The sequence below is a fragment of the Pseudophryne corroboree genome, chromosome 7 (genome assembly GCF_028390025.1).
Source record: "Pseudophryne corroboree isolate aPseCor3 chromosome 7, aPseCor3.hap2, whole genome shotgun sequence".
In the NCBI taxonomy this organism is placed as follows: Eukaryota; Metazoa; Chordata; class Amphibia; order Anura; family Myobatrachidae; genus Pseudophryne; species Pseudophryne corroboree.
The window spans coordinates 24,569,426-24,592,743 of NC_086450.1; positions in this window are offsets into that span (position 1 = coordinate 24,569,426).

Sequence of the window (23,318 nt, forward strand, 5' to 3'; positions counted from 1 at the left end):
GAAGCCCAAACTACCACCAGTTAGGTAGGTTCGCTTCTTCTCCCCTTAGTCCCTCGTAGCAGTGAGACTGTTACCAGCAGATCTCACTGTAAAATAAAAAAACCTAAAATATACTTTCTTTCTAGGAGCTCAGGAGAGCCCCTAGTGTGCATCCAGCTCAGCCGGGCACAAAAATCTAACTGAGGTCTGGAGGAGGGTCATAGTGGGAGGAGCCAGTGCACACCAGGTAGTCCTAAAGCTTTCTTTAGTTGTGCCCAGTCTCCTGCGGAGCCGCTATCCCCATGGTCAGAGAAATGGTAATACCTATTATGGAAGCCGGGTATGAATAATATTGCTACTTTAATTCTAGCGCTGTAATCAGCAGAGACGCAGCAGCTTTAAAGCGGCACATTTCCTTGGAGCTTCTGTGGGGCCCCAGCGCTACCTTCTCCCACTCCCAGTACTTGGGAACAGATAAGGCGGCCACACTCTGCAGGGTCTCTGGATACAGAAGCTGCAGTCCTAGAAGATCCATAACTATTCCTAATAAGCACTGTCTGGTAGCTGTGTGTGGATGTGATGCTGGGGCTTGTGGTGTCCTCAGTATTCCTCATACGCATTGTCTGGTAGCTGTGTGTGGGTGTGATGCTGGGGCTTGTGGTGTCCTCAGTATTCCTCATACGTATTGTCTGGTAGCTGAGTGTGGGTGTGATGCTGGGGCTTGTGTTGTCCTCAGTATTTCTCATACGCATTGTCTGGTAGCTGTGTGCGGGTGTGATGTTGGGGTTTGTGCTGTCCTCGGTATTCCTCATACGCATTGTCTGGTAGCTGTGTGTGGGTGTGATGCTGGGGCTTGTGTTGTCCTCAGTATTCCTCATACGCATTGTCTGATAGCTGTGTGTGGGTGTGATGTTGGGGCTTGTGGTGTCCTCAGTATTCCTCATACGCATTGTCTGGTAGCTGTGTGTGGGTGTGATGCTGGGGCTTGTGTTGTGTGATGCTGGGGCTTGTGGTGTCCTCAGTATTCCTCATACGTATTGTCTGGTAGCTGTGTGTGGGTGTGATGCTGGGGCTTGTGTTGTCCTCAGTATTCCTCATACGCATTGTCTGGTAGCTGTGTGTGGGTGTGATGTTGGGGCTTGTGGTGTCCTTAGTATTCCTCATACGCATTGTCTGGTAGCTGTGTGTGGGTGTGATGCTGGGGCTTGTGTTGTGTGATGCTGGGGCTTGTGGTGTCCTCAGTATTCCTCATACGTATTGTCTGGTAGCTGAGTGTGGGTGTGATGCTGGGGCTTGTGTTGTCCTCAGTATTTCTCATACGCATTGTCTAGTAGCTGTGTGCGGGTGTGATGTTGGGGTTTGTGCTGTCCTCGGTATTCCTCATACGCATTGTCTGGTAGCTGTGTGTGGGTGTGACGCTGTGGCTTGTGGTGTCCTCAGTATTCCTTATACACATTGTCTGGTAGCTGTGTGTGGGTGATGCTGGGGTTTGTGTTGTCCTCAGTATTCCTCATAAACATTGTCTGGTAGCTGTGTGTGTGTGATGCTGGGGTTTGTGTTGTCCTCAGTATTCCTCATACACATTGTCTGGTAGCTGTGTGTGATGCTGGGGCTTGTGTTCTCCTCAGTATTCCTCATACGCATTGTCTGGTAGCTGTGTGTGGGTGTGATGCTGGGGCTTGTGTTGTCCTCAGTATTCCTCATACACATTGTCTGGTAGCTGTGTGTGGGTGTGATGCTGGGTATTGTGTTGTCCTCAGTATTCCTCATACGCATTGTCTGGTAGCTGTGTATGTGTGATGCTGGGGCTTGTGTTGTGTGATGTTGGGGCTTGTGTTGTCCTCAGTATTCCTCATATGCATTGTCTGGTAGCTGTGTGTGGGTGTGATGCTGGGGCTTGTGGTGTCCTCAGTATTCCTCATACGCATTGTCTGGTAGCTGTGTGTTGGTATGATGCTGGGGCTTGTGGTGTCCTCAGTATTCCTCATACGCATTGTCTGGTAGCTGTGTGCGGGTGTGATGCTGGGGCTTGTGGTGTCCTCAGTATTCCTCATATGCATTGTCTGGTAGCTGTGTGTGATGCTGGGGCTTGTGTTCTCCTCAGTATTCCTCATATGCATTGTCTGGTAGCTGTGTGTGGGTGTGACGCTGGGGCTTGTGGTGTCCTCAGTATTCCTGATACGCATTGTCTGGAAGCTGTGTGTGGGTGTGATGCTGGGGCTTGTGTTGTGTGATGCTGGGGCTTGTGTTGTCCTCAGTATTCCTGATACGCATTGTCTGGAAGCTGTGTGTGGGTGTGATGCTGGGGCTTGTGTTGTGTGATGTTGGGGCTTGTGTTGTCCTCAGTATTCCTCATAGGCATTGTCTGGTAGCTGTGTGTGGGTGTGTGATATTGGGGCTTGTGTTGTCCTCGGTGTTCCTCATACGCATTGTCTGGTAGCTGTGTGTGGGTGTGATGCTGGGGTTTGTGTTGTCCTCAGTATTCCTCATACACATTGTCTGGTAGCTGTGTGTGGGTGTGATGCTGGGGATTGTGTTGTCCTCAGTATTCCTCATATGCATTGTCTGGTAGCTGTGTGTGTGTGATGCTGGGGCTTGTGTTGTGTGATGTTGGGGCTTGTGTTGTCCTCAGTATTCCTCATATGCATTGTCTGGTAGCTGTGTGCGGGTGTGATGCTGGGGCTTGTGGTGTCCTCAGTATTCCTCATATGCATTGTCTGGTAGCTGTGTGTGGGTGTGATGCTGGGGCTGGTGTTCTCCTCAGTATTCCTCATACGCATTGTCTGGTAGCTGTGTGCGGGTGTGACGCTGGGGCTTGTGTTGTCCTCAGTATTCCTCATACGCATTGTCTGGTAGCTGTGTGTGTGTGTGATGCTGGGGCTTGTGTTCTCCTCAGTATTCCTCATACGCATTGTCTGGTAGCTGTGTGTGGGTGTGATGCTGGGGCTTGTGTTCTCCTCAGTATTCCTCATAGGCATTGTCTGGTAGCTGTGTGCGGGTGTGATGCTGGGGCTTGTGGTATCCTCAGTATTCCTCATACGCATTGTCTGGTAGCTGTGTGTGGGTGTGATGCTGGGGCTTGTGTTGTCCTCAGTATTCCTCATACGCATTGTCTGGTAGCTGTGTGCGGGTGTGATGCTGGGGCTTGTGGTGTCCTCAGTATTCCTCATACGCATTGTCTGGTAGCTGCGTGTGGGTGTGATGTTGGGGCTTGTGGTGTCCTCAGTATTCCTCATACGCATTGTCTGGTAGTTGTGTGTGGGTGTGATGCTGGGGCTTGTGTTCTCCTCAGTATTCCTCATACGCATTGTCTGGTAGCTGTGTGTGTGTGTGATGCTGGGGCTTGTGTTCTCCTCAGTATTCCTCATACGCATTGTCTGGTAGCTGTGTGTGGGTGTGACGCTGGGGCTTGTGGTGTCCTCAGTATTCCTCATAAACATTGTCTGGTAGCTGTGTGTGGGTGTGATGCTGGTGATTGTGTTGACCTCAGTATTCCTCATACGCATTGTCTGGTAGCCGGGTGTGGGTGTGATGCTGGGGCTTGTGGTGTCCTCAGTATTCCTCATACGCATTGTCTGGTAGCTGTGTGCGGGTGTGATGCTGGGGCTTGTGTTCTCCTCAGTATTCCTCATACGCATTGTCTGGTAGTTGTGTGTGGATGTGATGCTGGGGCTTGTGGTGTCCTCAGTATTCCTCATACGCATTGTCTGGTAGCTGTGTGCGGGTGTGATGCTGGGGCTTGTGGTGTCCTCAGTATTCCTCATACGCATTGTCTGGTAGCTGTGTGTGGATGTGATGCTGGGGCTTGTGGTGTCCTCAGTATTCCTCATACGCATTGTCTGGTAGCTGTGTGCGGGTGTGATGCTGGGGCTTGTGGTGTCCTCAGTATTCCTCATACGCATTGTCTGGTAGCTGTGTGTGTGTGTGATGCTGGGGCTTGTGTTCTCCTCAGTATTCCTCATACGCATTGTCTGGTAGCTGTGTGTGGGTGTGATGCTGGGGCTTGTGGTGTCCTCAGTATTCCTCATACGCATTGTCTGGTAGCTGTGTGTGGGTGTGATGCTGGGGCTTGTGTTGTCCTCAGTATTCCTCATACGCATTGTCTGGTAGCTGTGTGTGGGTGTGATGTTGGGGCTTGTGGTGTCCTCAGTATTCCTCATATGCAGTGTCTGGTAGCTGTGTGTGGGTGTGATGCTGGTGATTGTGTTGACCTCAGTATTCCTCATACGCATTGTCTGGTAGCCGGGTGTGGGTGTGATGCTGGGGCTTGTGGTGCTTAGTATTCCTCATACGCATTGTCTGGTAGCTGTGTGTGGGTGTGATGCTGGGGCTTGTGTTGTCCTCAGTATTCCTCATATGCAGTGTCTGGCAGCTGTGTGTGGGTGTGATGCTGGTGATTGTGTTGACCTCAGTATTCCTCATACGCCTTGTCTGGTAGCCGGGTGTGGGTGTGATGCTGGGGCTTGTGTTCTCCTCAGTATTCCTCATACGCATTGTCTGGTAGCTGTGTGTGGGTGTGATGCTGGGGCTTGTGTTGTCCTCAGTATTCCTCATACGCATTGTCTGGTAGCTGTGTGTGGGTGTGATGCTGGGGCTTGTGGTGTCCTCAGTATTCCTCATATGCAGTGTCTGGCAGCTGTGTGTGGGTGTGATGCTGGGGCTTGTGGTGTCCTCAGTATTCCTCATACGCATTGTCTGGTAGCTGTGTGTGGGTGTGATGTTGGGGCTCGTGTTCTCCTCAGTATTCCTCATACGCATTGTCTGGTAGCTGTGTGCGGGTGTGATGCTGGGGCTTGTGGTGTCCTCAGTATTTCTCATACGCATTGTCTGGTAGCTGTGTGTGGGTGTGATGCTGGGGCTTGTGTTCTCCTCAGTATTCCTCATACGCATTGTCTGGTAGCTGTGTGCGGGTGTGATGCTGGGGCTTGTGGTGTCCTCAGTATTTCTCATACGCATTGTCTAGTAGCTGTGTGCGGGTGTGATGCTGGGGCTTGTGGTATCCTCAGTATTCCTCATACGCATTGTCTGGTAGCTGTGTGTGGGTGTGATGCTGGGGCTTGTGTTGTCCTCAGTATTCCTCATACGCATTGTCTGGTAGCTGTGTGCGGGTGTGATGCTGGGGCTTGTGGTGTCCTCAGTATTCCTCATACGCATTGTCTGGTAGCTGTGTGTGGGTGTGATGTTTGGGCTTGTGGTGTCCTCAGTATTCCTCATACGCATTGTCTGGTAGTTGTGTGTGGGTGTGATGCTGGGGCTTGTGTTCTCCTCAGTATTCCTCATACGCATTGTCTGGTAGCTGTGTGCGGGTGTGATGTTGGGGCTTGTGGTGTCCTCAGTATTTCTCATACGCATTGTCTGGTAGCTGTGTGCGGGTGTGATGCTGGGGCTTGTGGTATCCTCAGTATTCCTCATACGCATTGTCTGGTAGCTGTGTGCGGGTGTGATGCTGGGGCTTGTGGTGTCCTCAGTATTTCTCATACGCATTGTCTGGTAGCTGTGTGCGGGTGTGATGCTGGGGCTTGTGGTATCCTCAGTATTCCTCATACGCATTGTCTGGTAGCTGTGTGCGGGTGTGATGCTGGGGCTTGTGTTGTCCTCAGTATTCCTCATACGCATTGTCTGGTAGCTGTGTGTGGGTGTGATGCTGGGGCTTGTGTTGTCCTCAGTATTCCTCATACGCATTGGCTGGTAGCTGTGTGTGGGTGTGATGCTGGGGCTTGTGTTGTCCTCAGTATTCCTCATACGCATTGTCTGGTAGCTGTGTGCGGGTGTGATGCTGGGGCTTGTGTTCTCCTCAGTATTCCTCATACGCATTGTCTGGTAGCTGTGTGTGGGTGTGATGCTGGGGCTTGTGGTGTCCTCAGTATTCCTCATACGCATTGTCTGGTAGCTGTGTGTGGGTGTGACGCTGGGGCTTGTGTTCTCCTCAGTATTCCTCATACGCATTGTCTGGTAGCTGTGTGTGGGTGTGACGCTGGGGCTTGTGTTCTCCTCAGTATTCCTCATACGCATTGTCTGGTAGCTGTGTGCGGGTGTGATGCTGGGGCTTGTGGTGTCCTCTGTATTCCTCATACTCATTGTCTGGTAGCTGTGTGTGGGTGTGATGCTGGGGCTTGTGGTGTCCTCAGTATTCCTCATACGCATTGTCTGGTAGCTGTGTGTGGGTGTGATGCTGGGGCTTGTGTTGTGTGATGCTGGGGCTTGTGGTGTCCTCAGTATTCCTCATACGTATTGTCTGGTAGCTGAGTGTGGGTGTGATGCTGGGGCTTGTGTTGTCCTCAGTATTTCTCATACGCATTGTCTAGTAGCTGTGTGCGGGTGTGATGTTGGGGTTTGTGCTGTCCTCAGTATTTCTCATACGCATTGTCTAGTAGCTGTGTGTGGGTGTGATGCTGGGGATTGTGTTGTCCTCAGTATTCCTCATACGCATTGTCTGGTAGCTGTGTGTGGGTGTGACGCTGTGGCTTGTGGTGTCCTCAGTATTCCTTATACACATTGTCTGGTAGCTGTGTGTGTGTGTGATGCTGGGGTTTGTGTTGTCCTCAGTATTCCTCATACACATTGTCTGGTAGCTGTGTGTGATGCTGGGGCTTGTGTTCTCCTCAGTATTCCTCATACGCATTGTCTGGTAGCTGTGTGTGGGTGTGATGCTGGGGCTTGTGTTGTCCTCAGTATTCCTCATACACATTGTCTGGTAGCTGTGTGTGGGTGTGATGCTGGGTATTGTGTTGTCCTCAGTATTCCTCATACGCATTGTCTGGTAGCTGTGTGTGTGTGATGCTGGGGCTTGTGTTGTGTGATGTTGGGGCTTGTGTTGTCCTCAGTATTCCTCATATGCATTGTCTGGTAGCTGTGTGTGGGTGTGATGCTGGGGCTTGTGGTGTCCTCAGTATTCCTCATACGCATTGTCTGGTAGCTGTGTGTTGGTATGATGCTGGGGCTTGTGGTGTCCTCAGTATTCCTCATACGCATTGTCTGGTAGCTGTGTGCGGGTGTGATGCTGGGGCTTGTGGTGTCCTCAGTATTCCTCATATGCATTGTCTGGTAGCTGTGTGTGATGCTGGGGCTTGTGTTCTCCTCAGTATTCCTCATATGCATTGTCTGGTAGCTGTGTGTGGGTGTGACGCTGGGGCTTGTGGTGTCCTCAGTATTCCTGATACGCATTGTCTGGAAGCTGTGTGTGGGTGTGATGCTGGGGCTTGTGTTGTGTGATGCTGGGGCTTGTGTTGTCCTCAGTATTCCTGATACGCATTGTCTGGAAGCTGTGTGTGGGTGTGATGCTGGGGCTTGTGTTGTGTGATGTTGGGGCTTGTGTTGTCCTCAGTATTCCTCATAGGCATTGTCTGGTAGCTGTGTGTGGGTGTGTGATATTGGGGCTTGTGTTGTCCTCGGTGTTCCTCATACGCATTGTCTGGTAGCTGTGTGTGGGTGTGATGCTGGGGTTTGTGTTGTCCTCAGTATTCCTCATACACATTGTCTGGTAGCTGTGTGTGGGTGTGATGCTGGGGATTGTGTTGTCCTCAGTATTCCTCATATGCATTGTCTGGTAGCTGTGTGTGGGTGTGACGCTGGGGCTTGTGGTGTCCTCAGTATTCCTGATACGCATTGTCTGGAAGCTGTGTGTGGGTGTGATGCTGGGGCTTGTGTTGTGTGATGCTGGGGCTTGTGTTGTCCTCAGTATTCCTGATACGCATTGTCTGGAAGCTGTGTGTGTGTGTGATGCTGGGGCTTGTGTTGTGTGATGTTGGGGCTTGTGTTGTCCTCAGTATTCCTCATATGCATTGTCTGGTAGCTGTGTGTGGGTGTGATGCTGGGGCTTGTGGTGTCCTCAGTATTCCTCATACGCATTGTCTGGTAGCTGTGTGTTGGTATGATGCTGGGGCTTGTGGTGTCCTCAGTATTCCTCATACGCATTGTCTGGTAGCTGTGTGTGGGTGTGATGCTGGGGCTTGTGGTGTCCTCAGTATTCCTCATATGCAGTGTCTGGCAGCTGTGTGTGGGTGTGATGCTGGTGATTGTGTTGACCTCAGTATTCCTCATACGCATTGTCTGGTAGCCGGGTGTGGGTGTGATGCTGGGGCTTGTGTTCTCCTCAGTATTCCTCATACGCATTGTCTGGTAGCTGTGTGTGGGTGTGATGCTGGGGCTTGTGTTGTCCTCAGTATTCCTCATACGCATTGTCTGGTAGCTGTGTGTGGGTGTGATGCTGGGGCTTGTGGTGTCCTCAGTATTCCTCATATGCAGTGTCTGGCAGCTGTGTGTGGGTGTGATGTTGGGGCTTGTGTTCTCCTCAGTATTCCTCATACGCATTGTCTGGTAGCTGTGTGCGGGTGTGATGCTGGGGCTTGTGGTGTCCTCAGTATTTCTCATACGCATTGTCTGGTAGCTGTGTGTGGGTGTGATGCTGGGGCTTGTGTTCTCCTCAGTATTCCTCATACGCATTGTCTGGTAGCTGTGTGTGTGTGTGATGCTGGGGCTTGTGTTCTCCTCAGTATTCCTCATACGCATTGTCTGGTAGCTGTGTGTGGGTGTGATGCTGGGGCTTGTGTTCTCCTCAGTATTCCTCATAGGCATTGTCTGGTAGCTGTGTGCGGGTGTGATGCTGGGGCTTGTGGTATCCTCAGTATTCCTCATACGCATTGTCTGGTAGCTGTGTGTGGGTGTGATGCTGGGGCTTGTGTTGTCCTCAGTATTCCTCATACGCATTGTCTGGTAGCTGTGTGCGGGTGTGATGCTGGGGCTTGTGGTGTCCTCAGTATTCCTCATACGCATTGTCTGGTAGCTGTGTGTGGGTGTGATGTTGGGGCTTGTGGTGTCCTCAGTATTCCTCATACGCATTGTCTGGTAGTTGTGTGTGGGTGTGATGCTGGGGCTTGTGTTCTCCTCAGTATTCCTCATACGCATTGTCTGGTAGCTGTGTGTGGGTGTGATGTTGGGGCTTGTGGTGTCCTCAGTATTCCTCATACGCATTGTCTGGTAGTTGTGTGTGGGTGTGATGCTGGGGCTTGTGTTCTCCTCAGTATTCCTCATATGCATTGTCTGGTAGCTGTGTGTGGGTGTGACGCTGGGGCTTGTGTTCTCCTCAGTATTCCTCATACGCATTGTCTGGTAGCTGTGTGTGGGTGTGACGCTGGGGCTTGTGGTGTCCTCAGTATTCCTCATACACATTGTCTGGTAGCTGTGTGTGGGTGTGATGCTGGTGATTGTGTTGACCTCAGTATTCCTCATACGCATTGTCTGGTAGCCGGGTGTGGGTGTGATGCTGGGGCTTGTGGTGTCCTCAGTATTCCTCATACGCAGTGTCTGGTAGCTGTGTGTGGGTGTGATGTTGGGGCTTGTGTTGTCCTCAGTGTTCCTCATACACATTGTCTGGTAGCTGTGTGTGGGTGTGATGTTGGGGCTTGTGTTCTCCTCAGTATTCCTCATACGCATTGTCTGGTAGCTGTGTGTGTGTGTGATGCTGGGGCTTGTGGTGTCCTCAGTATTCCTCATACGCATTGTCTGGTAGCTGTTTGTGGGTGTGATGCTGGAGCTTGTGTTCTCCTCAGTATTCCTCATACGCATTGTCTGGTAGCCGGGTGTGGGTGTGATGCTGGGGCTTGTGGTGCTTAGTATTCCTCATACGCATTGTCTGGTAGCTGTGTGTGGGTGTGATGCTGGGACTTGTGGTGTCCTCAGTATTCCTCATACGCATTGTCTGGTAGCTGTGTGTGGGTGTGATGCTGGGACTTGTGTTCTCCTCAGTATTCCTCATACACATTGTCTGGCAGCTGTGTGTGGGTGTGATGCTGGGGCTTGTGTTGTCCTCAGTATTCCTCATACGCATTGTCTGGTAGCTGTGTGTGGGTGTGATGCTGGGGCTTGTGGTGTCCTCAGTATTCCTCATACACATTGTCTGGTAGCTGTGTGTGGGTGTGATGCTGGGGCTTGTGTTGTCCTCAGTATTCCTTATACGCATTGTCTGGCAGCTGTGTGTGGGTGTGATGTTGGGGCTTGTGGTGTCCTCAGTATTCCTCATACGCATTGTCTGGTAGCTGTGTGTGGGTGTGATGTTGGGGCTTGTGGTGTCCTCAGTATTCCTCATACGCATTGTCTGGTAGCTGTGTGTGGCTGTGATGCTGGGGCTTGTGTTCTCCTCAGTATTCCTCATACGCATTGTCTGGTAGCTGTGTGCGGGTGTGATGCTGGGGCTTGTGGTGTCCTCAGTATTTCTCATACGCATTGTCTGGTAGCTGTGTGTGGGTGTGATGCTGGGGCTTGTGTTCTCCTCAGTATTCCTCATACGCATTGTCTGGTAGCTGTGTGCGGGTGTGATGCTGGGGCTTGTGGTGTTCTCAGTATTCCTCATACGCATTGTCTGGTAGCTGTGTGGGTGTGATGTTGGGGCTTGTGTTGTCCTCAGTATTCCTCATACGCATTGTCTGGTAGCTGTGTGTGGGTGTGATGCTGGGGCTTGTGGTATCCTCAGTATTCCTCACACGCATTGTCTGGTAGCTGTGCGTGGGTGTGATGCTGGGGCTTGTGGTGTCCTCAGTATTTCTCATACGCATTGTCTGGTAGCTGTGTGTGGGTGTGATGCTGGGGCTTGTGTTCTCCTCAGTATTCCTCATACGCATTGTCTGGTAGCTGTGTGTGTGTGTGATGCTGGGGCTTGTGTTCTCCTCAGTATTCCTCATACGCATTGTCTGGTAGCTGTGTGTGGGTGTGATGCTGGGGCTTGTGTTCTCCTCAGTATTCCTCATAGGCATTGTCTGGTAGCTGTGTGCGGGTGTGATGCTGGGGCTTGTGGTATCCTCAGTATTCCTCATACGCATTGTCTGGTAGCTGTGTGTGGGTGTGATGCTGGGGCTTGTGTTGTCCTCAGTATTCCTCATACGCATTGTCTGGTAGCTGTGTGCGGGTGTGATGCTGGGGCTTGTGGTGTCCTCAGTATTCCTCATACGCATTGTCTGGTAGCTGTGTGTGGGTGTGATGTTGAGGCTTGTGGTGTCCTCAGTATTCCTCATACGCATTGTCTGGTAGTTGTGTGTGGGTGTGATGCTGGGGCTTGTGTTCTCCTCAGTATTCCTCATACGCATTGTCTGGTAGCTGTGTGTGGGTGTGATGTTGGGGCTTGTGGTGTCCTCAGTATTCCTCATACGCATTGTCTGGTAGTTGTGTGTGGGTGTGATGCTGGGGCTTGTGTTCTCCTCAGTATTCCTCATATGCATTGTCTGGTAGCTGTGTGTGGGTGTGACGCTGGGGCTTGTGTTCTCCTCAGTATTCCTCATACGCATTGTCTGGTAGCTGTGTGTGGGTGTGACGCTGGGGCTTGTGGTGTCCTCAGTATTCCTCATACACATTGTCTGGTAGCTGTGTGTGGGTGTGATGCTGGTGCTTGTGTTGTCCTCAGTATTCCTCATACGCATTGTCTGGTAGCTGTGTGTGGGTGTGATGCTGGGGCTTGTGTTGTCCTCAGTATTCCTCATACGCATTGTCTGGTAGCTGTGTGTGGGTGTGATGCTGGGGCTTGTGTTGTCCTCAGTATTCCTCATACGCATTGTCTGGTAGCTGTGTGCGGGTGTGATGCTGGGGCTTGTGTTCTCCTCAGTATTCCTCATACGCATTGTCTGGTAGCTGTGTGTGGGTGTGATGCTGGGGCTTGTGGTGTCCTCAGTATTCCTCATACGCATTGTCTGGTAGCTGTGTGTGGGTGTGACGCTGGGGCTTGTGTTCTCCTCAGTATTCCTCATACGCATTGTCTGGTAGCTGTGTGTGGGTGTGATGCTGGGACTTGTGTTCTCCTCAGTATTCCTCATACACATTGTCTGGCAGCTGTGTGTGGGTGTGATGCTGGGGCTTGTGTTGTCCTCAGTATTCCTCATACGCATTGTCTGGTAGCTGTGTGTGGGTGTGATGCTGGGGCTTGTGTTCTCCTCAGTATTCCTCATACGCATTGTCTGGTAGCTGTGTGTGGGTGTGATGTTGGGGCTTGTGGTGTCCTCAGTATTCCTCATACGCATTGTCTGGTAGTTGTGTGTGGGTGTGATGCTGGGGCTTGTGTTCTCCTCAGTATTCCTCATACGCATTGTCTGGTAGCTGTGTGTGGGTGTGATGCTGGGGCTTGTGTTGTCCTCAGTATTCCTCATACACATTGTCTGGTAGCTGTGTGTGGGTGTGATGCTGGGTATTGTGTTGTCCTCAGTATTCCTCATACGCATTGTCTGGTAGCTGTGTATGTGTGATGCTGGGGCTTGTGTTGTGTGATGTTGGGGCTTGTGTTGTCCTCAGTATTCCTCATATGCATTGTCTGGTAGCTGTGTGTGGGTGTGATGCTGGGGCTTGTGGTGTCCTCAGTATTCCTCATACGCATTGTCTGGTAGCTGTGTGTTGGTATGATGCTGGGGCTTGTGGTGTCCTCAGTATTACTCATACGCATTGTCTAGTAGCTGTGTGCGGGTGTGATGCTGGGGCTTGTGGTATCCTCAGTATTCCTCATACGCATTGTCTGGTAGCTGTGTGTGGGTGTGATGCTGGGGCTTGTGTTGTCCTCAGTATTCCTCATACGCATTGTCTGGTAGCTGTGTGCGGGTGTGATGCTGGGGCTTGTGGTGTCCTCAGTATTCCTCATACGCATTGTCTGGTAGCTGTGTGTGGGTGTGATGTTGGGGCTTGTGGTGTCCTCAGTATTCCTCATACGCATTGTCTGGTAGTTGTGTGTGGGTGTGATGCTGGGGCTTGTGTTCTCCTCAGTATTCCTCATGCGCATTGTCTGGTAGCTGTGTGTGGGTGTGATGTTGGGGCTTGTGGTGTCCTCAGTATTCCTCATACGCATTGTCTGGTAGTTGTGTGTGGGTGTGATGCTGGGGCTTGTGTTCTCCTCAGTATTCCTCATATGCATTGTCTGGTAGCTGTGTGTGGGTGTGACGCTGGGGCTTGTGTTCTCCTCAGTATTCCTCATACGCATTGTCTGGTAGCTGTGTGTGGGTGTGACGCTGGGGCTTGTGGTGTCCTCAGTATTCCTCATACACATTGTCTGGTAGCTGTGTGTGGGTGTGATGCTGGTGATTGTGTTGACCTCAGTATTCCTCATACGCATTGTCTGGTAGCCGGGTGTGGGTGTGATGTTGGGGCTTGTGGTGTCCTCAGTATTCCTCATACGCATTGTCTGGTAGCTGTGTGTGGGTGTGATGTTGGGGCTTGTGGTGTCCTCAGTATTCCTCATACGCATTGTCTGGTAGCTGTGTGTGGGTGTGATGCTGGGGCTTGTGTTGTCCTCAGTATTCCTCATATGCAGTGTCTGGCAGCTGTGTGTGGGTGTGATGCTGGTGATTGTGTTGACCTCAGTATTCCTCATACGCCTTGTCTGGTAGCCGGGTGTGGGTGTGATGCCGGGGCTTGTGTTCTCCTCAGTATTCCTCATACGCATTGTCTGGTAGCTGTGTGTGGGTGTGATGCTGGGGCTTGTGTTGTCCTCAGTATTCCTCATACGCATTGTCTGGTAGCTGTGTGTGGGTGTGATGCTGGGGCTTGTGGTGTCCTCAGTATTCCTCATATGCAGTGTCTGGCAGCTGTGTGTGGGTGTGATGCTGGGGCTTGTGGTGTCCTCAGTATTCCTCATACGCATTGTCTGGTAGCTGTGTGTGGGTGTGATGCTGGGGCTTGTGTTCTCCTCAGTATTCCTCATACGCATTGTCTGGTAGCTGTGTGCGGGTGTGATGCTGGGGCTTGTGGTGTCCTCAGTATTTCTCATACGCATTGTCTGGTAGCTGTGTGTGGGTGTGATGCTGGGGCTTGTGTTCTCCTCAGTATTCCTCATACGCATTGTCTGGTAGCTGTGTGCGGGTGTGATGCTGGGGCTTGTGGTGTCCTCAGTATTTCTCATACGCATTGTCTAGTAGCTGTGTGCGGGTGTGATGCTGGGGCTTGTGGTATCCTCAGTATTCCTCATACGCATTGTCTGGTAGCTGTGTGTGGGTGTGATGCTGGGGCTTGTGTTGTCCTCAGTATTCCTCATACGCATTGTCTGGTAGCTGTGTGCGGGTGTGATGCTGGGGCTTGTGGTGTCCTCAGTATTCCTCATACGCATTGTCTGGTAGCTGTGTGTGGGTGTGATGTTGGGGCTTGTGGTGTCCTCAGTATTCCTCATACGCATTGTCTGGTAGTTGTGTGTGGGTGTGATGCTGGGGCTTGTGTTCTCCTCAGTATTCCTCATACGCATTGTCTGGTAGCTGTGTGCGGGTGTGATGTTGGGGCTTGTGGTGTCCTCAGTATTTCTCATACGCATTGTCTGGTAGCTGTGTGCGGGTGTGATGCTGGGGCTTGTGGTATCCTCAGTATTCCTCATACGCATTGTCTGGTAGCTGTGTGCGGGTGTGATGCTGGGGCTTGTGGTGTCCTCAGTATTTCTCATACGCATTGTCTGGTAGCTGTGTGCGGGTGTGATGCTGGGGCTTGTGGTATCCTCAGTATTCCTCATACGCATTGTCTGGTAGCTGTGTGCGGGTGTGATGCTGGGGCTTGTGTTGTCCTCAGTATTCCTCATACGCATTGTCTGGTAGCTGTGTGTGGGTGTGATGCTGGGGCTTGTGTTGTCCTCAGTATTCCTCATACGCATTGTCTGGTAGCTGTGTGTGGGTGTGATGCTGGGGCTTGTGTTGTCCTCAGTATTCCTCATACGCATTGTCTGGTAGCTGTGTGCGGGTGTGATGCTGGGGCTTGTGTTCTCCTCAGTATTCCTCATACGCATTGTCTGGTAGCTGTGTGTGGGTGTGATGCTGGGGCTTGTGGTGTCCTCAGTATTCCTCATACGCATTGTCTGGTAGCTGTGTGTGGGTGTGACGCTAGGGCTTGTGTTCTCCTCAGTATTCCTCATACGCATTGTCTGGAAGCTGTGTGTGGGTGTGACGCTGGGGCTTGTGTTCTCCTCAGTATTCCTCATACGCATTGTCTGGTAGCTGTGTGTGGGTGTGATGCTGGGACTTGTGTTCTCCTCAGTATTCCTCATACACATTGTCTGGCAGCTGTGTGTGGGTGTGATGCTGGGGCTTGTGTTGTCCTCAGTATTCCTCATACGCATTGTCTGATAGCTGTGTGTGGGTGTGATGCTGGGGCTTGTGTTCTCCTCAGTATTCCTCATACGCATTGTCTGGTAGCTGTGTGTGGGTGTGATGTTGGGGCTTGTGGTGTCCTCAGTATTCCTCATACGCATTGTCTGGTAGTTGTGTGTGGGTGTGATGCTGGGGCTTGTGTTCTCCTCAGTATTCCTCATACGCATTGTCTGGTAGCTGTGTGTGGGTGTGATGCTGGGGCTTGTGTTGTCCTCAGTATTCCTCATACACATTGTCTGGTAGCTGTGTGTGGGTGTGATGCTGGGTATTGTGTTGTCCTCAGTATTCCTCATACGCATTGTCTGGTAGCTGTGTATGTGTGATGCTGGGGCTTGTGTTGTGTGATGTTGGGGCTTGTGTTGTCCTCAGTATTCCTCATATGCATTGTCTGGTAGCTGTGTGTGGGTGTGATGCTGGGGCTTGTGGTGTCCTCAGTATTCCTCATACGCATTGTCTGGTAGCTGTGTGTTGGTATGATGCTGGGGCTTGTGGTGTCCTCAGTATTCCTCATACGCATTGTCTGGTAGCTGTGTGCGGGTGTGATGCTGGGGCTTGTGGTGTCCTCAGTATTCCTCATATGCATTGTCTGGTAGCTGTGTGTGATGCTGGGGCTTGTGTTCTCCTCAGTATTCCTCATATGCATTGTCTGGTAGCTGTGTGTGGGTGTGACGCTGGGGCTTGTGGTGTCCTCAGTATTCCTGATACGCATTGTCTGGAAGCTGTGTGTGGGTGTGATGCTGGGGCTTGTGTTGTGTGATGCTGGGGCTTGTGTTGTCCTCAGTATTCCTGATACGCATTGTCTGGAAGCTGTGTGTGGGTGTGATGCTGGGGCTTGTGTTGTGTGATGTTGGGGCTTGTGTTGTCCTCAGTATTCCTCATAGGCATTGTCTGGTAGCTGTGTGTGGGTGTGTGATATTGGGGCTTGTGTTGTCCTCGGTGTTCCTCATACGCATTGTCTGGTAGCTGTGGGTGGGTGTGATGCTGGGGTTTGTGTTGTCCTCAGTATTCCTCATACACATTGTCTGGTAGCTGTGTGTGGGTGTGATGCTGGGGATTGTGTTGTCCTCAGTATTCCTCATATGCATTGTCTGGTAGCTGTGTGTGTGTGATGCTGGGGCTTGTGTTGTGTGATGTTGGGGCTTGTGTTGTCCTCAGTATTCCTCATATGCATTGTCTGGTAGCTGTGTGCGGGTGTGATGCTGGGGCTTGTGGTGTCCTCAGTATTCCTCATATGCATTGTCTGGTAGCTGTGTGTGGGTGTGATGCTGGGGCTGGTGTTCTCCTCAGTATTCCTCATACGCATTGTCTGGTAGCTGTGTGCGGGTGTGACGCTGGGGCTTGTGTTGTCCTCAGTATTCCTCATACGCATTGTCTGGTAGCTGTGTGTGTGTGTGATGCTGGGGCTTGTGTTCTCCTCAGTATTCCTCATACGCATTGTCTGGTAGCTGTGTGTGGGTGTGATGCTGGGGCTTGTGTTCTCCTCAGTATTCCTCATAGGCATTGTCTGGTAGCTGTGTGCGGGTGTGATGCTGGGGCTTGTGGTATCCTCAGTATTCCTCATACGCATTGTCTGGTAGCTGTGTGTGGGTGTGATGCTGGGGCTTGTGTTGTCCTCAGTATTCCTCATACGCATTGTCTGGTAGCTGTGTGCGGGTGTGATGCTGGGGCTTGTGGTGTCCTCAGTATTCCTCATACGCATTGTCTGGTAGCTGTGTGTGGGTGTGATGTTGGGGCTTGTGGTGTCCTCAGTATTCCTCATACGCATTGTCTGGTAGTTGTGTGTGGGTGTGATGCTGGGGCTTGTGTTCTCCTCAGTATTCCTCATACGCATTGTCTGGTAGCTGTGTGTGTGTGTGATGCTGGGGCTTGTGTTCTCCTCAGTATTCCTCATACGCATTGTCTGGTAGCTGTGTGTGGGTGTGACGCTGGGGCTTGTGGTGTCCTCAGTATTCCTCATACACATTGTCTGGTAGCTGTGTGTGGGTGTGATGCTGGTGATTGTGTTGACCTCAGTATTCCTCATACGCATTGTCTGGTAGCCGGGTGTGGGTGTGATGCTGGGGCTTGTGGTGTCCTCAGTATTCCTCATACGCATTGTCTGGTAGCTGTGTGCGGGTGTGATGCTGGGGCATGTGTTCTCCTCAGTATTCCTCATACGCATTGTCTGGTAGCTGTGTGTGGGTGTGATGCTGGGGCTTGTGGTGTCCTCAGTATTCCTCATACGCATTGTCTGGTAGCTGTGTGTGGGTGTGATGCTGGGGCTTGTGTTCTCCTCAGTATTCCTCATACGCATTGTCTGGTAGCTGTGTGTGGGTGTGATGCTGGGGCTTGTGGTGTCCTCAGTATTCCTCTTACGCATTGTCTGGTAGTTGTGTGTGGATGTGATGCTGGGGCTTGTGGTGTCCTCAGTATTCCTCATACGCATTGTCTGGTAGCTGTGTGCGGGTGTGATGCTGGGGCTTGTGGTGTCCTCAGTATTCCTCATACGCATTGTCTGGTAGCTGTGTGTGGGTGTGATGTTGAGGCTTGTGGTGTCCTCAGTATTCCTCATACGCATTGTCTGGTAGCCGGGTGTGGGTGTGATGCTGGGGCTTGTGGTGTCCTCAGTATTCCTCATACGCATTGTCTGGTAGTTGTGTGTGGGTGTGATGCTGGGGCTTGTGTTCTCCTCAGTATTCCTCATATGCATTGTCTGGTAGCTGTGTGTGGGTGTGACGCTGGGGCTTGTGTTCTCCTCAGTATTCCTCATACGCATTGTCTGGTAGCTGTGTGTGGGTGTGACGCTGGGGCTTGTGGTGTCCTCAGTATTCCTCATACACATTGTCTGGTAGCTGTGTGTGGGTGTGATGCTGGTGATTGTGTTGACCTCAGTATTCCTCATACGCATTGTCTGGTAGCCGGGTGTGGGTGTGATGTTGGGGCTTGTGGTGTCCTCAGTATTCCTCATACGCATTGTCTGGTAGCTGTGTGTGGGTGTGATGTTGGGGCTTGTGGTGTCCTCAGTATTCCTCATACGCATTGTCTGGTAGCTGTGTGTGGGTGTGATGCTGGGGCTTGTGTTGTCCTCAGTATTCCTCATATGCAGTGTCTGGCAGCTGTGTGTGGGTGTGATGCTGGTGATTGTGTTGACCTCAGTATTCCTCATACGCCTTGTCTGGTAGCCGGGTGTGGGTGTGATGCTGGGGCTTGTGTTCTCCTCAGTATTCCTCATACGCATTGTCTGGTAGCTGTGTGTGGGTGTGATGCTGGGGCTTGTGTTGTCCTCAGTATTCCTCATACGCATTGTCTGGTAGCTGTGTGTGGGTGTGATGCTGGGGCTTGTGGTGTCCTCAGTATTCCTCATATGCAGTGTCTGGCAGCTGTGTGTGGGTGTGATGCTGGGGCTTGTGGTGTCCTCAGTATTCCTCATACGCATTGTCTGGTAGCTGTGTGTGGGTGTGATGTTGGGGCTTGTGTTCTCCTCAGTATTCCTCATACGCATTGTCTGGTAGCTGTGTGCGGGTGTGATGCTGGGGCTTGTGGTGTCCTCAGTATTTCTCATACGCATTGTCTGGTAGCTGTGTGTGGGTGTGATGCTGGGGCTTGTGTTCTCCTCAGTATTCCTCATACGCATTGTCTGGTAGCTGTGTGCGGGTGTGATGCTGGGGCTTGTGGTGTCCTCAGTATTTCTCATACGCATTGTCTAGTAGCTGTGTGCGGGTGTGATGCTGGGGCTTGTGGTATCCTCAGTATTCCTCATACGCATTGTCTGGTAGCTGTGTGTGGGTGTGATGCTGGGGCTTGTGTTGTCCTCAGTATTCCTCATACGCATTGTCTGGTAGCTGTGTGCGGGTGTGATGCTGGGGCTTGTGGTGTCCTCAGTATTCCTCATACGCATTGTCTGGTAGCTGTGTGTGGGTGTGATGTTGGGGCTTGTGGTGTCCTCAGTATTCCTCATACGCATTGTCTGGTAGTTGTGTGTGGGTGTGATGCTGGGGCTTGTGTTCTCCTCAGTATTCCTCATACGCATTGTCTGGTAGCTGTGTGCGGGTGTGATGTTGGGGCTTGTGGTGTCCTCAGTATTTCTCATACGCATTGTCTGGTAGCTGTGTGCGGGTGTGATGCTGGGGCTTGTGGTATCCTCAGTATTCCTCATACGCATTGTCTGGTAGCTGTGTGCGGGTGTGATGCTGGGGCTTGTGGTGTCCTCAGTATTTCTCATACGCATTGTCTGGTAGCTGTGTGCGGGTGTGATGCTGGGGCTTGTGGTATCCTCAGTATTCCTCATACGCATTGTCTGGTAGCTGTGTGCGGGTGTGATGCTGGGGCTTGTGTTGTCCTCAGTATTCCTCATACGCATTGTCTGGTAGCTGTGTGTGGGTGTGATGCTGGGGCTTGTGTTGTCCTCAGTATTCCTCATACGCATTGTCTGGTAGCTGTGTGTGGGTGTGATGCTGGGGCTTGTGTTGTCCTCAGTATTCCTCATACGCATTGTCTGGTAGCTGTGTGCGGGTGTGATGCTGGGGCTTGTGTTCTCCTCAGTATTCCTCATACGCATTGTCTGGTAGCTGTGTGTGGGTGTGATGCTGGGGCTTGTGGTGTCCTCAGTATTCCTCATACGCATTGTCTGGTAGCTGTGTGTGGGTGTGACGCTGGGGCTTGTGTTCTCCTCAGTATTCCTCATACGCATTGTCTGGAAGCTGTGTGTGGGTGTGACGCTGGGGCTTGTGTTCTCCTCAGTATTCCTCATACGCATTGTCTGGTAGCTGTGTGTGGGTGTGATGCTGGGACTTGTGTTCTCCTCAGTATTCCTCATACACATTGTCTGGCAGCTGTGTGTGGGTGTGATGCTGGGGCTTGTGTTGTCCTCAGTATTCCTCATACGCATTGTCTGGTAGCTGTGTGTGGGTGTGATGCTGGGGCTTGTGTTCTCCTCAGTATTCCTCATACGCATTGTCTGGTAGCTGTGTGTGGGTGTGATGTTGGGGCTTGTGGTGTCCTCAGTATTCCTCATACGCATTGTCTGGTAGCTGTGTGTGGGTGTGACGCTGGGGCTTGTGGTGTCCTCAGTATTCCTCATACACATTGTCTGGTAGCTGTGTGTGGGTGTGATGCTGGTGATTGTGTTGACCTCAGTATTCCTCATACGCATTGTCTGGTAGCCGGGTGTGGGTGTGATGTTGGGGCTTGTGGTGTCCTCAGTATTCCTCATACGCATTGTCTGGTAGCTGTGTGTGGGTGTGATGTTGGGGCTTGTGGTGTCCTCAGTATTCCTCATACGCATTGTCTGGTAGCTGTGTGTGGGTGTGATGCTGGGGCTTGTGTTGTCCTCAGTATTCCTCATATGCAGTGTCTGGCAGCTGTGTGTGGGTGTGATGCTGGTGATTGTGTTGACCTCAGTATTCCTCATACGCCTTGTCTGGTAGCCGGGTGTGGGTGTGATGCTGGGGCTTGTGTTCTCCTCAGTATTCCTCATACGCATTGTCTGGTAGCTGTGTGTGGGTGTGATGCTGGGGCTTGTGTTGTCCTCAGTATTCCTCATACGCATTGTCTGGTAGCTGTGTGTGGGTGTGATGCTGGGGCTTGTGGTGTCCTCAGTATTCCTCATATGCAGTGTCTGGCAGCTGTGTGTGGGTGTGATGCTGGGGCTTGTGGTGTCCTCAGTATTCCTCATACGCATTGTCTGGTAGCTGTGTGTGGGTGTGATGTTGGGGCTTGTGTTCTCCTCAGTATTCCTCATACGCATTGTCTGGTAGCTGTGTGCGGGTGTGATGCTGGGGCTTGTGGTGTCCTCAGTATTTCTCATACGCATTGTCTGGTAGCTGTGTGTGGGTGTGATGCTGGGGCTTGTGTTCTCCTCAGTATTCCTCATACGCATTGTCTGGTAGCTGTGTGCGGGTGTGATGCTGGGGCTTGTGGTGTCCTCAGTATTTCTCATACGCATTGTCTAGTAGCTGTGTGCGGGTGTGATGCTGGGGCTTGTGGTATCCTCAGTATTCCTCATACGCATTGTCTGGTAGCTGTGTGTGGGTGTGATGCTGGGGCTTGTGTTGTCCTCAGTATTCCTCATACGCATTGTCTGGTAGCTGTGTGCGGGTGTGATGCTGGGGCTTGTGGTGTCCTCAGTATTCCTCATACGCATTGTCTGGTAGCTGTGTGTGGGTGTGATGTTGGGGCTTGTGGTGTCCTCAGTATTCCTCATACGCATTGTCTGGTAGTTGTGTGTGGGTGTGATGCTGGGGCTTGTGTTCTCCTCAGTATTCCTCATACGCATTGTCTGGTAGCTGTGTGCGGGTGTGATGTTGGGGCTTGTGGTGTCCTCAGTATTTCTCATACGCATTGTCTGGTAGCTGTGTGCGGGTGTGATGCTGGGGCTTGTGGTATCCTCAGTATTCCTCATACGCATTGTCTGGTAGCTGTGTGCGGGTGTGATGCTGGGGCTTGTGGTGTCCTCAGTATTTCTCATACGCATTGTCTGGTAGCTGTGTGCGGGTGTGATGCTGGGGCTTGTGGTATCCTCAGTATTCCTCATACGCATTGTCTGGTAGCTGTGTGCGGGTGTGATGCTGGGGCTTGTGTTGTCCTCAGTATTCCTCATACGCATTGTCTGGTAGCTGTGTGTGGGTGTGATGCTGGGGCTTGTGTTGTCCTCAGTATTCCTCATACGCATTGTCTGGTAGCTGTGTGTGGGTGTGATGCTGGGGCTTGTGTTGTCCTCAGTATTCCTCATACGCATTGTCTGGTAGCTGTGTGCGGGTGTGATGCTGGGGCTTGTGTTCTCCTCAGTATTCCTCATACGCATTGTCTGGTAGCTGTGTGTGGGTGTGATGCTGGGGCTTGTGGTGTCCTCAGTATTCCTCATACGCATTGTCTGGTAGCTGTGTGTGGGTGTGACGCTGGGGCTTGTGTTCTCCTCAGTATTCCTCATACGCATTGTCTGGAAGCTGTGTGTGGGTGTGACGCTGGGGCTTGTGTTCTCCTCAGTATTCCTCATACGCATTGTCTGGTAGCTGTGTGTGGGTGTGATGCTGGGACTTGTGTTCTCCTCAGTATTCCTCATACACATTGTCTGGCAGCTGTGTGTGGGTGTGATGCTGGGGCTTGTGTTGTCCTCAGTATTCCTCATACGCATTGTCTGGTAGCTGTGTGTGGGTGTGATGCTGGGGCTTGTGTTCTCCTCAGTATTCCTCATACGCATTGTCTGGTAGCTGTGTGTGGGTGTGATGTTGGGGCTTGTGGTGTCCTCAGTATTCCTCATACGCATTGTCTGGTAGTTGTGTGTGGGTGTGATGCTGGGGCTTGTGTTCTCCTCAGTATTCCTCATACGCATTGTCTGGTAGCTGTGTGTGGGTGTGATGCTGGGGCTTGTGTTGTCCTCAGTATTCCTCATACACATTGTCTGGTAGCTGTGTGTGGGTGTGATGCTGGGTATTGTGTTGTCCTCAGTATTCCTCATACGCATTGTCTGGTAGCTGTGTATGTGTGATGCTGGGGCTTGTGTTGTGTGATGTTGGGGCTTGTGTTGTCCTCAGTATTCCTCATATGCATTGTCTGGTAGCTGTGTGTGGGTGTGATGCTGGGGCTTGTGGTGTCCTCAGTATTCCTCATACGCATTGTCTGGTAGCTGTGTGTTGGTATGATGCTGGGGCTTGTGGTGTCCTCAGTATTCCTCATACGCATTGTCTGGTAGCTGTGTGCGGGTGTGATGCTGGGGCTTGTGGTGTCCTCAGTATTCCTCATATGCATTGTCTGGTAGCTGTGTGTGATGCTGGGGCTTGTGTTCTCCTCAGTATTCCTCATATGCATTGTCTGGTAGCTGTGTGTGGGTGTGACGCTGGGGCTTGTGGTGTCCTCAGTATTCCTGATACGCATTGTCTGGAAGCTGTGTGTGGGTGTGATGCTGGGGCTTGTGTTGTGTGATGCTGGGGCTTGTGTTGTCCTCAGTATTCCTGATACGCATTGTCTGGAAGCTGTGTGTGGGTGTGATGCTGGGGCTTGTGTTGTGTGATGTTGGGGCTTGTGTTGTCCTCAGTATTCCTCATAGGCATTGTCTGGTAGCTGTGTGTGGGTGTGTGATATTGGGGCTTGTGTTGTCCTCGGTGTTCCTCATACGCATTGTCTGGTAGCTGTGTGTGGGTGTGATGCTGGGGTTTGTGTTGTCCTCAGTATTCCTCATACACATTGTCTGGTAGCTGTGTGTGGGTGTGATGCTGGGGATTGTGTTGTCCTCAGTATTCCTCATATGCATTGTCTGGTAGCTGTGTGTGTGTG